The sequence below is a fragment of the Vipera ursinii genome (genome assembly GCF_947247035.1).
Source record: "Vipera ursinii genome assembly, chromosome: 2".
Taxonomy (NCBI): domain Eukaryota; kingdom Metazoa; phylum Chordata; class Lepidosauria; order Squamata; family Viperidae; genus Vipera; species Vipera ursinii.
Window position 1 is genome coordinate 169,296,013 of NC_139513.1, and position 10,611 is coordinate 169,306,623.

Sequence of the window (10,611 nt, forward strand, 5' to 3'; positions counted from 1 at the left end):
GAAGCAAAATTTGCTTTATCTACAGTATAAAGAAGCATGTTTCTGCTATTTTGCCATATGAAAATGAGAGTTGGATGTTTCAGGAGAAATACAGAAGTTAACTGAATGCAGTGGCAATGGGGAATTTGTGTGATAACAAGCCAAAATAAAAAATAAATGGATTATGAATTATTTTAAATTGAATACAAAAGTGTCCAACGTGAACAATGAGCTAATAAGTAGCATAATCATATAGCTGAATGATCTATATGATTTAAAGAGAAATCAAAATATATCATATACAGTAAAGAAAGTGAATGAGGATCAAATTGCAAAATATATGTAAGAAGAGTTAACAGGGCAAGAATGAAAACATCGAGAAAATCATGGGCCTTTCTCACTGATCTCAGCCGAAATATTTAAGAAGATATACGTAAGCATACATACAAAATTATGGCAAAATAATGGTTTCAACTAGGTACATCGGTCATGAAGTGAAAGCCAACAGAATAGAGAAAATAAATGTAAGTTATATTTCAAATGACCTGTTCCACACCAAACTAAAATAGTTTTTAATAATGAAAAAACAAGTTAGAAGTGTTCTGAACAAACAAGATTCCTCCTACTTTTAACTAATAAAAGGAGAGCAATGATTGGGCATAGATAGGAACCACCTCCCTCAAAGCAGCCTTGGGCACAATCATGACTTTTGAACAATTAAACAACTCGTATCAAATTTCTGAAATGTCCTCCCAAAGATGACATTTCTAACCACTGAGGGCATATTAGGTAATTTACCTCAAAATCACTTTTATTTACATGTTGCATATATACACAAATACAGCAAAATTGAATGAGATACATGAAAAATATAAAGATAAATATGTTATCTCTGAATAGTACAATAATACAGAAGTAAGAAAAAACAACTAGCAATTTTTTAAGATCTTGCAACTAGGTCCTCTAAAGCAGACTGGCCTATCCAGGACAAGTAAAATGAAGGGGGTTTATAGCCTAATCAATTTAGAGGGTTGCAAAATTGAGGAAAATGCAGGCAGAAGAGCAGGCAGATGGGTTATAATTCCTGACCTGAATAAATAAATCTAAAAGAACAGGTTTTAGTTTCTTCATCCTTCTTCATCAGGCTGTTAATGGCTACAACAGTTATATTCTTTCAGAGTCAAGTGAGAATATCACCCAGAGATTTCCTGTCCACGTCTACCATTTTAATCATCAGTCTCTTCAGAAACTACAATTCAAACTATCAATCCACATTTTGCAGCAAGCTCTATTTTTCATTTTCTCAGTAGAATATTCCTGTGTATGTCCAGAATTTTAAAAAAAGAACATTAAGAAACAACTATTGCTAAATGTCAGTATGATGACACTAATTCTGCAGAAGGGAAATGGGTGTGCAAAATAACCACAAAACTCTTAGATAATTCTCCAGACCACTAATCTTTAGAATGAGTTCTTTCTCACAACAATCTGACTTTGCTACCCCAAGGATCCTGTTACAACAAGTAAGTTGTTTCTTTCACTGTTGCAGGAGATTGGTTCACTAAATTTATACTATCATAAGAAGGTTTCTTCCTATGATACAAAATACAAAAACAATCACAACAGGAGGACTCAGCAGAGGCTGGAGCAAATGAAAAGCATTTCTGGTTCTGAAATTCTACTGACAAAAGGAGATTGATTGATTTATGTATATATGCATGTATGTATGTATTAAATTTATATAGCTGACCAACTCACTCTCAGTGACTCCAGGTGGCTTACAAGGATAAAATCCCAACATAAAAACAACAAAATTCAATAACCTCCCACTTCCACAGTGACATCAATCAATCAATCAATCAAATAAGCCATTTGAGGGGCTCCATCCTACTCTGGGCTCCCCAGGCCCCTTGGCAAAACCAAGTCTTCAAGGTCTTGCGAAATAGTCAGAGCGGGGGCCAATCTCTGTGGAAGTGATGTTCCACACGGAGGAAGTTAGTACAGAGAAGGCCTTTCTTCTTGGTCCTGTTGGATGGACCTCCTTAGGAGAGGAGATCCATAGCATTCCTTGCCTCCCTACTCTGGTGGGTCATGTAGATGTGACAACGAAAAGACAGTCCATCAAATAACCAGGCCCAAGCCTTGTAGGCCTTTGAAGATGACCACCAGAACCTTGAATTGGACCAGGATGCACACAAAGACAATGGAAACACCTGAAAACATGCTCACAATAACTAACACATCCAGGAGAAACACCATGGAAAAAGTGGTAGGCTGAAGGAGGCAGGAACAATGTATAGCAGTTTTAATACAATACATTCTTTGCTTAATAATTTGAGTGGGATCCAGCAAATTGTTTGGAATAAATCCAAAGAAGTACTTAATATTGGAACATTATGTGGACGTTTCAAGAAATAAACACAGAAATGCAGCAAAGTAATACATAAGATGTTTCACATCTGGTTATAGGCTATTTTCCTACATTTAGTCTACTATCTATCTGCCTTGATAAGAGTTATATCTTAAATACATCTGAATGGCATCAGGTTTCTGTTAGTTATAACTAAGGAGATATCCCATATTCACTCCTGGACTTTCTTTTATAGAAAATGGATGGTCATTGCATAAAGTTCAGTCTTTATTCTTTTGCCCAATAGCCAATGTTATGAAATCAACTGAAGTGAATATCTCTTATTGAAGAGAAACTGCTTTCTGAATCATTCTGCCTTCCTATTTTATAACTACAGTTAGCAGCAAACATGTGTGACAGGAGAATCAAGTGCAGGAAACATAAGACTTTGAATATTGTTCAATTACAGTTCCTAGCAAGTATGGCATGTATAGCTGATACGTGTTGCTCTGAGTTGCTGTGAGCTGATCAACATTTGAAGGCCATGGGTTGTCCAGGTTTTATGATTTAAAATATTGAGTTGGTATTATCATGTAAAGTCATAGAGTGTAAGAGATTTAGTTTATATTCCATCCTTCCTCTAAGGAGCTCCAGGTGTCTTTGTGGCTGAGGGATATCACCTTTCTTTTATTTACACAAAACAACCCTATGAAGTAGACTGTGCTAAGAAAAATGATTGAGACTAATTCACCTGGTGGATTTCAAGGTCAAGTAGGGACACACACCCCACTTCAAGTCCAAACGCTAATTACAATGCAATGTTAGCAATGACATCATTATAGTTCTATAAATTTACACACTATTATTATAAAAATCTGTATATCACAGATTTTAGTTCTGTATACGAACCCAAGCTAAACAGGGCCAGGAAAGTGTGAGAATTTTGAATCTGTGTACTTTAGTAATAAGACATTTGAGTCGTGAGCACAATAAAACCCAATATTGTAGAAAATCAGGAGAGATTCCAAAAGTAGATTCCAATTACTAGTCTGTCCTCCAAATATCAGATCTGATGTGACTTTCTATATGTCTGGGGATCGCACAAGAGTAGATCAAACCTAGCCGTTAAGTCAAGTAATTAAAAAAAAATCCTGAACTCTGAAAAGGAACTGGACACTCTCCAGTAACAAATGCTAAACTATAAAGAATTGTCTGCATGGATGCAAACCGTAGTTCCAGCTACTGATATGTGGACTGGCTTAACAGCATAACCCTTGCATTCTTATTCTGAGGTAAATCCCTTTGCACCCATTGGTTCTAGAAAATTGTGCACAGCACTAAAATTGCATTGTGTGTAAACCCAATGTTAACTTCAAAGGAAGCCAGGAAATGATTGCATTGCAAATGCTTACTAAAACAAAACAAAACAAAAATACACTCTTTCATTGTCAAAAATAAATCAAAGTGTATGTTTGCGTTTTGTCTCAACCAGTTCCACAAAAACCTCTTAAGTTACACAAACAAATAAGAGAAACCTTCTGATTAGTTCTCTCAGCTCTACTTTCCTTTCCAGGGCATAAAATGGTCCACTTCCAAACCAGCTGCTTAAACAATTTTTGCATTTAATGACCGATTTCATGAATATCTGCTTAATGAAAAACTTCATAGAAATATTGGTTGCATTTCTGTAGATGATAAGGAAGTATAAGCTTGTCAACAAATGAAATCTTAATTTACCCAGGGAAGACACAGCCATCATATTCAGCTCCATTACCTAAATGTTGTTAATAATTTAAAAATGAACCTTACCAATATTTACTTGGAGGTAAATCTCATAGAGTTTCAACAAGGCTTATGTCCAAATATGCTTCCTAAATTTGAGCTTGGTTAATCTACCAAAGAAAATATCTAACCTAAATATTGAAATTGATAATGAAATGCCAAAATCAGAGGACTATGGACTTAAACCAGCAAGAGCTGATTACCACTGGCTTCTGGAGTGTCACGTATTTAGGACCTCGGAGCAAGAGGGATGCTAAGGCAGTGGTGTAGCGTGGGTTGTCAGCACCCGGGGCAAGCACCCGGCCGCTGCACTGTCCCTCCCCCAGATAGTCCCTCGCTCTCCGCACCGCACGCCTGGCACCCCCCCCTCCACAGTGGGCAGCGACCCAGAGGCTCGGATCGGATTCGCACAGCCAGCACTGCAGTGAGAGAGAGTGAGTGAGCCAGGCAGGGGCAGAGAGCTGCGAGTGCGAGCGCGCCCCCCCGATGTTGCGCCCGGTGCGGCCGGCCCCCCCTGCACCCCCCATGCTACGCCACTGTGCTAAGGTCTTTCTGACCCTCCTGTTACAAGTATTAGTGATGCAAGTGAGGTCTGCCACCCCTCTCTCTTTCCAAATCTTTCTTCCAAGTAATGTTGCTAAAGATTTCAAACAGAATAAAAACTAATAGAGACTACAAAAAATATAAAGCAGAAAAACAGAATGAAGAAAAAGGAAAAGAAAAAAGGAGGGAAAGAAGTAGCTTCCCCCTCCACCCCAGCAAATGTAAAAAAAAATTACTAGCTTATCACCATCTCTTAATACAACATATGCTGTCTTTGCCCCATAACTCAAAATCCAAAAACTGTGTCATTGTTCCTTATCAACAAAAGTTGAGTAAGGGATACCAGATATAGTTAATCATCAATGTTAACCTCGACTGAATAGGCCAACCATATATTCCTTCCCTATGCTCTGAACAATTTTGATTTTTAACCCCTTCAAATAAAGTCCCAGAACTTGATTTCTGTTCATCTTTTTTTCTTTCTCCCAAGAAACATTCAGAACTTAAAAATATCTCTTTTGTATATTCAGAAGTAAGGTCTGTCTCTTTTTTTTTGGTCACTTTTAAAAAAAAAAAGACTTTAACAGACTTCTTTTGTCCCTCCCTCTTTACAAATCAATGTACCCATTGCGTACAGGAAGGCCCTTCTTATCAGATTTCTTATCAGAAATTCCTGATTCTGCAGAGCTATTCAAGAAGTCCTATAGCTCCTCTATGGGGATGCTACCTGAAAGTGTGAAGAAAATGTTGACCAAAGAAGCAAGATAAGCTCTCCCCTGGGTAGGATTAAAGGTAAAGGTTCCCCCGCACATGCGTGCTAGTCGTTTCCGACTCTAGGGGCCGGTGCTCATCTCCGTTTCAAAGCCGAAGAGCCAGCGCTTGTCCGAAGACGTCTCCGTGGTCATGTAGCCGGCATGACTAGACGCCAAAGGCGCACTGAACACTGTTACCTTACCACCGGAGTGGTCCCTATTTTTCTACTTGCATTTTTACGTGCTTTCGAACTGCTAGGTTGGCAGAAGCTGGGACGAGTAACAGGCGCTCACTCTGTTACGCGGCACTCGGGATTCGACCCGCCAAACTGCCAACCTTCTGATCTACAAGCTCAGCGTCCTAACCCACTGAGCCACCATGTCCCTTTGGGTAGGATTAGAACCCTTCATTTAGTGGCTTTCATCAACTAGCAAACAGTATACAGGTAGCCATCAACTTATCACAGTTTGTTTAGTGACCATGCAGTTACAACATCATTGAAAAAGAGTGAGTTATGACCATTTTTCACACTTACTGCCGTTGCAACATCCCCATGGTCACCTGATCAAAATTCGGACACCTGGCAACTGACTCCTATTTATGACCATTGCTGTGTCCCTTTTGCAACCTTCTGATGAGCAAAGTCAATGGGGAAGCCAGCAACCGGGTTTTCTAACTCAACAAGTGTAGTGATTCACTTAACAACTAAGAAAGGTTGTAAAATGGGGCAAAAATTCACTTAACAAATGTTTTGCTTAGCAACAGAAACTTTGGGCTCAGTTGTGATTGTTAAGTCGAGGACTACCTGTACAAACTTGAAATCCAACCTGTGATGAGCAGCTCTACGTGTGAGAAGGTCTTTTCAATACATCCTCCTAGTCCAGAAAGACTTTGGTAGAAGACTCACCTGGTACTTATAGTTGCAAGTGGTCTTTCCATACTCTGGATAGCACTAAAGGCAAAATTAAATTGGGAACCGGAAGATGATTTAAAAGGTCCATAGCCATTACCACCAAAGCAAGTGCCTTCTCTGAAAAGATTGCCAATTTCCCCACTCCGATGCATAGATACTTCGAAATAAGCTCCATGTGCTACCTTCATATTAGGTGACAACACTGGAAGGAGCAATACGCGGCAGCACAGACATGTATAGTGCATATCCACTTTAAACAAAAAACACACGACACCCTGAGGACAGCCATCAGCTGGCAGGAAGCAGACCAAGATTTAAAACCAGCATTTTCCCCATATTTGCTGTTTAAAGGATCTCCCAAAGGAAGAGTATTTATTGACCCACCCCTGAGTGTTTTTCTCCAGGATCCAGGTGCTGACAAACATTAGCATAAGCCAGGCTAGGCCCAAAGACAACTGCAGCTATTCTTGTCGGTCTGGAAAAAGTGCTGAAATTGTTTCCAGCTGTATCCATATGCAGCCTGCTTCATTCTTCCGTTTTCCCCCCCACGCAACTGTAGGCGCATGAGGGCAACCAGACAAAAATGCGCCTTCCCGAACTTAAACTGTAAGTGCTGAGCATGGAAACTGGGGGAAGATTATGCACTCTACAGCCACTCCCTTTCTGAGGCGGAGGGGTAAAGTTTTTGTTGTGAGCTGTATTTTGCTTCCCCGATTAGTTGGAAAGCCCACCTCTCCATTTGCAAGAGAAGAACTGAGCATTACTGTCTAGACGCAAAATGGAATGGTCGCTGTGTACTCCAGGCCAATGGAAAAAAACTGCAAAGGCCAGAAAATGACAGGGCTTGATATATGAATGAAATCAACCTACTAGCTGGGGCTTGGGAGAGTAACTGAGCCCTACGCAATTTCTGTTTGGTCCCAGGTTGATCTCAGTTTGTTGAAAGGAGCAGGAATGCAGCTTGACCCTAAAAGACCCTGGCAGCAATCTACATGCAGCTCAACTGCTTAGCCCTCCCAGGGTATCTTCAGCGCTGAAACCAAGCCCAAAATAAAACTAGGAAAAATGCTTCTAAGTCTATATAACATCTCAGAGCTGTTTACACATTGTTTGATGACTCAAATTTTCCATTATTTTAAGCATATGGGTTACAAATATCTAACCCCCTCAGCTATAATGTTCATATTGCCTACTCTACAATGCTTCTGAGCATCAGTCCTCCAAAACTGGTTCAGACAAACACAACTTCCAATGATTACTTACATGTCCAAATGTATCATTACAGCAAAAACTACAACCAAGATGAATTCACACATTTTGCAAAGTAGTTTGGTCTATAGTATATTCATTTTAATATAAACTCAAACCTATAAACAAAAGTCCACAAATACAAAGGGCTACGTTCACCCATTGCACTAAATCAAAGCCAAGTTAACCCCCATATGAGTTAGTCCAGGGGTAGGCAACTTTGGCTCTTTTATGACTCATGGACTTCAATTCCCAGAATTCTTGAGCCAGCCATGCTGGCTCAGGAATTCTGGTAGTTGAAGTCCACGAGTCATAAAAGAGCTAAGGTTGCCTACCCCTGACACAATGTATGAATGCAGCTAGGATTATTTCCAGTGTAATCTTTGCAAACTGCTGCTGACTACCAAGGGCAGAGAAACACATTCTCCCACTGTGAATCAGTATTAATTCCAAGGAAAATTTGAGCCTTGGCAATTCTCCATTTGGATCCAGCAATGGAGATAAAGCTCATCTAGATTTAAAAATAAATATATTCTTTGAATCCAAACCCAAGCAGGAAGAGGAGAGAAAGAACAGACTCACTACACTGTCTTCTATACAGGTAGTCCTTGACTTATGACCGTTATGGAGCCTGTCCATTACAACCTTTTTTATGGCAATCATTAAATGAACACTGCAGCCGTTAAGCAAAACAATGGTTCACTATGGGTGTGGTTTTGCCAAAAACTGGAAATGCTGATTTTCAGCAAAACTGTTATAAAATGCGGTCACGTGACTGCAGGATACTGCAAATGTCCGTAACTGTAATCTGGTTACTGAGCACCTGAAGTCCAGTCATGGGACCAGGGGGGGCAACTACTGGAACTTTAAATTGAGGCCATAAGTAGCCCCCAGGTTGGTCTGCTGTAACTTCAAACACTCTCTAATTAACCAATCGTAAGTCAAGGATTACCTGTAATAGGACCTGAGTGGAAGAGATGAACAAGTAGTGGAGGTAGAATGGTGAATTCTTACTTTTCAAAAACACACCTAATTACATGTTGAGACTTTTTTAACAGCACTAAAAAAATATACATATGTGGCAAAAATGTGGCATATGAAAAAAAAAATTCCTAGGGTTCTGCGGGCTTTGAAAGTTGATTCCGAAAAAGTGCTCCAGCCTTTGCACAACTCTATTATATGTATTTAAAGATCTGGACATTTTTCAAACTTCTGTATGAAATGTTACTTATTTATTTATTTATCACATGTCTAAACCGCCCTATCACAAGACTTGGGATAGCTAGAAAAAGAGTAGCTAGTAGATTTCTTACAGAAGCAAGAAGCAACAATTTTTTATTTTAGGCTCACTTGAAATCCTATTTTAATGAAACCACTTTAATGAAGAGCAGAAAACTGTTGCACTTTGCAGGAGCTCCAAACTTAATCACTGTTGCCTAATAAAGTAGGCAAAGTTGTAAAAAAAAAAAGTGCCACATATAAATGTGGAAAATAGATCTAAATGACCAGGTACTCTATTTGCAAAGAATATTAAAAAGACCCTTTAGGTTTGCCCTATTAATTAATGGTGGTGATGGGAGGATGGGTGTCAAATAAATCTGCCATTATTTGATGAATACCGAAAGAAGGCAATCAATAGACAAGGGACAGATAATGCTGATCTATTATCTATGGTTAAATTCAGATCTATTGCTGGATTTGGAAGGTATCAAAACTGTCCCATGGACACTAATTAGTGAAGCAGAAACACATACACACACACACGCACACACTCCCCATTTTCAATCTCTTTCTTATTTTGGTAGCCAAGACATTAACTTTAAGTGTTTAAACAGTAATTAAATTGCATATGATGCAATCAAACACAGAGAAGATCTTGTTGAATCTTGCAACAAAGAAGATATTTCTATAAAGGATCACTAAATACAGATTGATTACTATCCTTCACTACATTTTAAACCAGCCTAAAAAATGCACAAGGCATGAAACAGAGTAACCACTCTGAACCATGCTAAATGTATAGAATGAGAAAGAAGAAGAAAAATATAGGCATTGAATTACTTCAGTGGAATCACAGCTGTCGATCAGGAGGTGGGGGGCTGACATCACATATGACATGATTTCACTGTGCAAATGACACAACTGATACAAATTACATAATTCACATGGAATGTTATTAGGAAATATATGTGGCAATCTTGCACGTATTCCCTAATATTCCATGCACAAAGGCTCTGTACTGTCTGCTAACCAACTTTTTCAGAGAAGTGGGCATTGAAATTTCTAGAATTCCCTTGGCTTCGTTGGCTGGAAATTGGAGCTGAAGTCCAACAAGTGCAGAGGGCACTTGGTTGAGGGAGTTGCCCTAAGCTGCTCAGAATAACACTCCTTCCCTAGACCATTTGTCAAATCAAAACCCAGAATTTAATAATCCACCAGTTAAAATAGCCTGAGATATTTGGTGTCTCTAACAGACAGTACAAATAGTCCCTGAAATTACTAACAATTTTAAAGGAGCCAAGCTTGACTAGAGGGATTTTTTTTCAATTATCCTCCCATTATCTGTGATAGGTCCCTTTATACAGTAATATTAAAATTACAGGTAGTCCTCAACTTACAACCAGTCATTTAGAGACCATTCAAAGTTAAAGAACACTGAAAAAAAGACGTATGATCAGTCCTGATGCTTATTACTGTAGCCGCATCCCCCACGGTCATTTGATTGGCATTCAGGCACTTGGCAACTTGTATGTATTTGCCATGGTTGCACTGCCCTGGGGTCATGTGATCACCATTTGTGATCTTCCCAGCTAGCTTCCGACAAGCAAAGTCAATGGGGGAAGCTATATTTGTTTAACAACTGCATGATTCACTTAACAACTGCAGAGATTCACTTAACAATCATGGCAAAAAAAGGTAATAAAAATCAGGCATGACTCATTTACAATAAACTTGCTTAGCAACCAAAATTTGGGTCCCAATTATAATCATAAGTCAAGAGCTACCTGCATTGGCAGCACTAATACACCGTTTATCGTAACAT

At 39.1% G+C, this 10,611-nt stretch overlaps 1 protein-coding gene across 2 annotated transcripts in view; it reads right to left on the reverse strand.

Moving 5' to 3' along the window:
* SLC38A5 (solute carrier family 38 member 5) overlaps positions 1-10,611 on the reverse strand; it is a 49,384-nt gene that overhangs the window by 37,402 nt on the left and 1,371 nt on the right. The gene's annotated exons all lie outside the window — the stretch shown is intronic.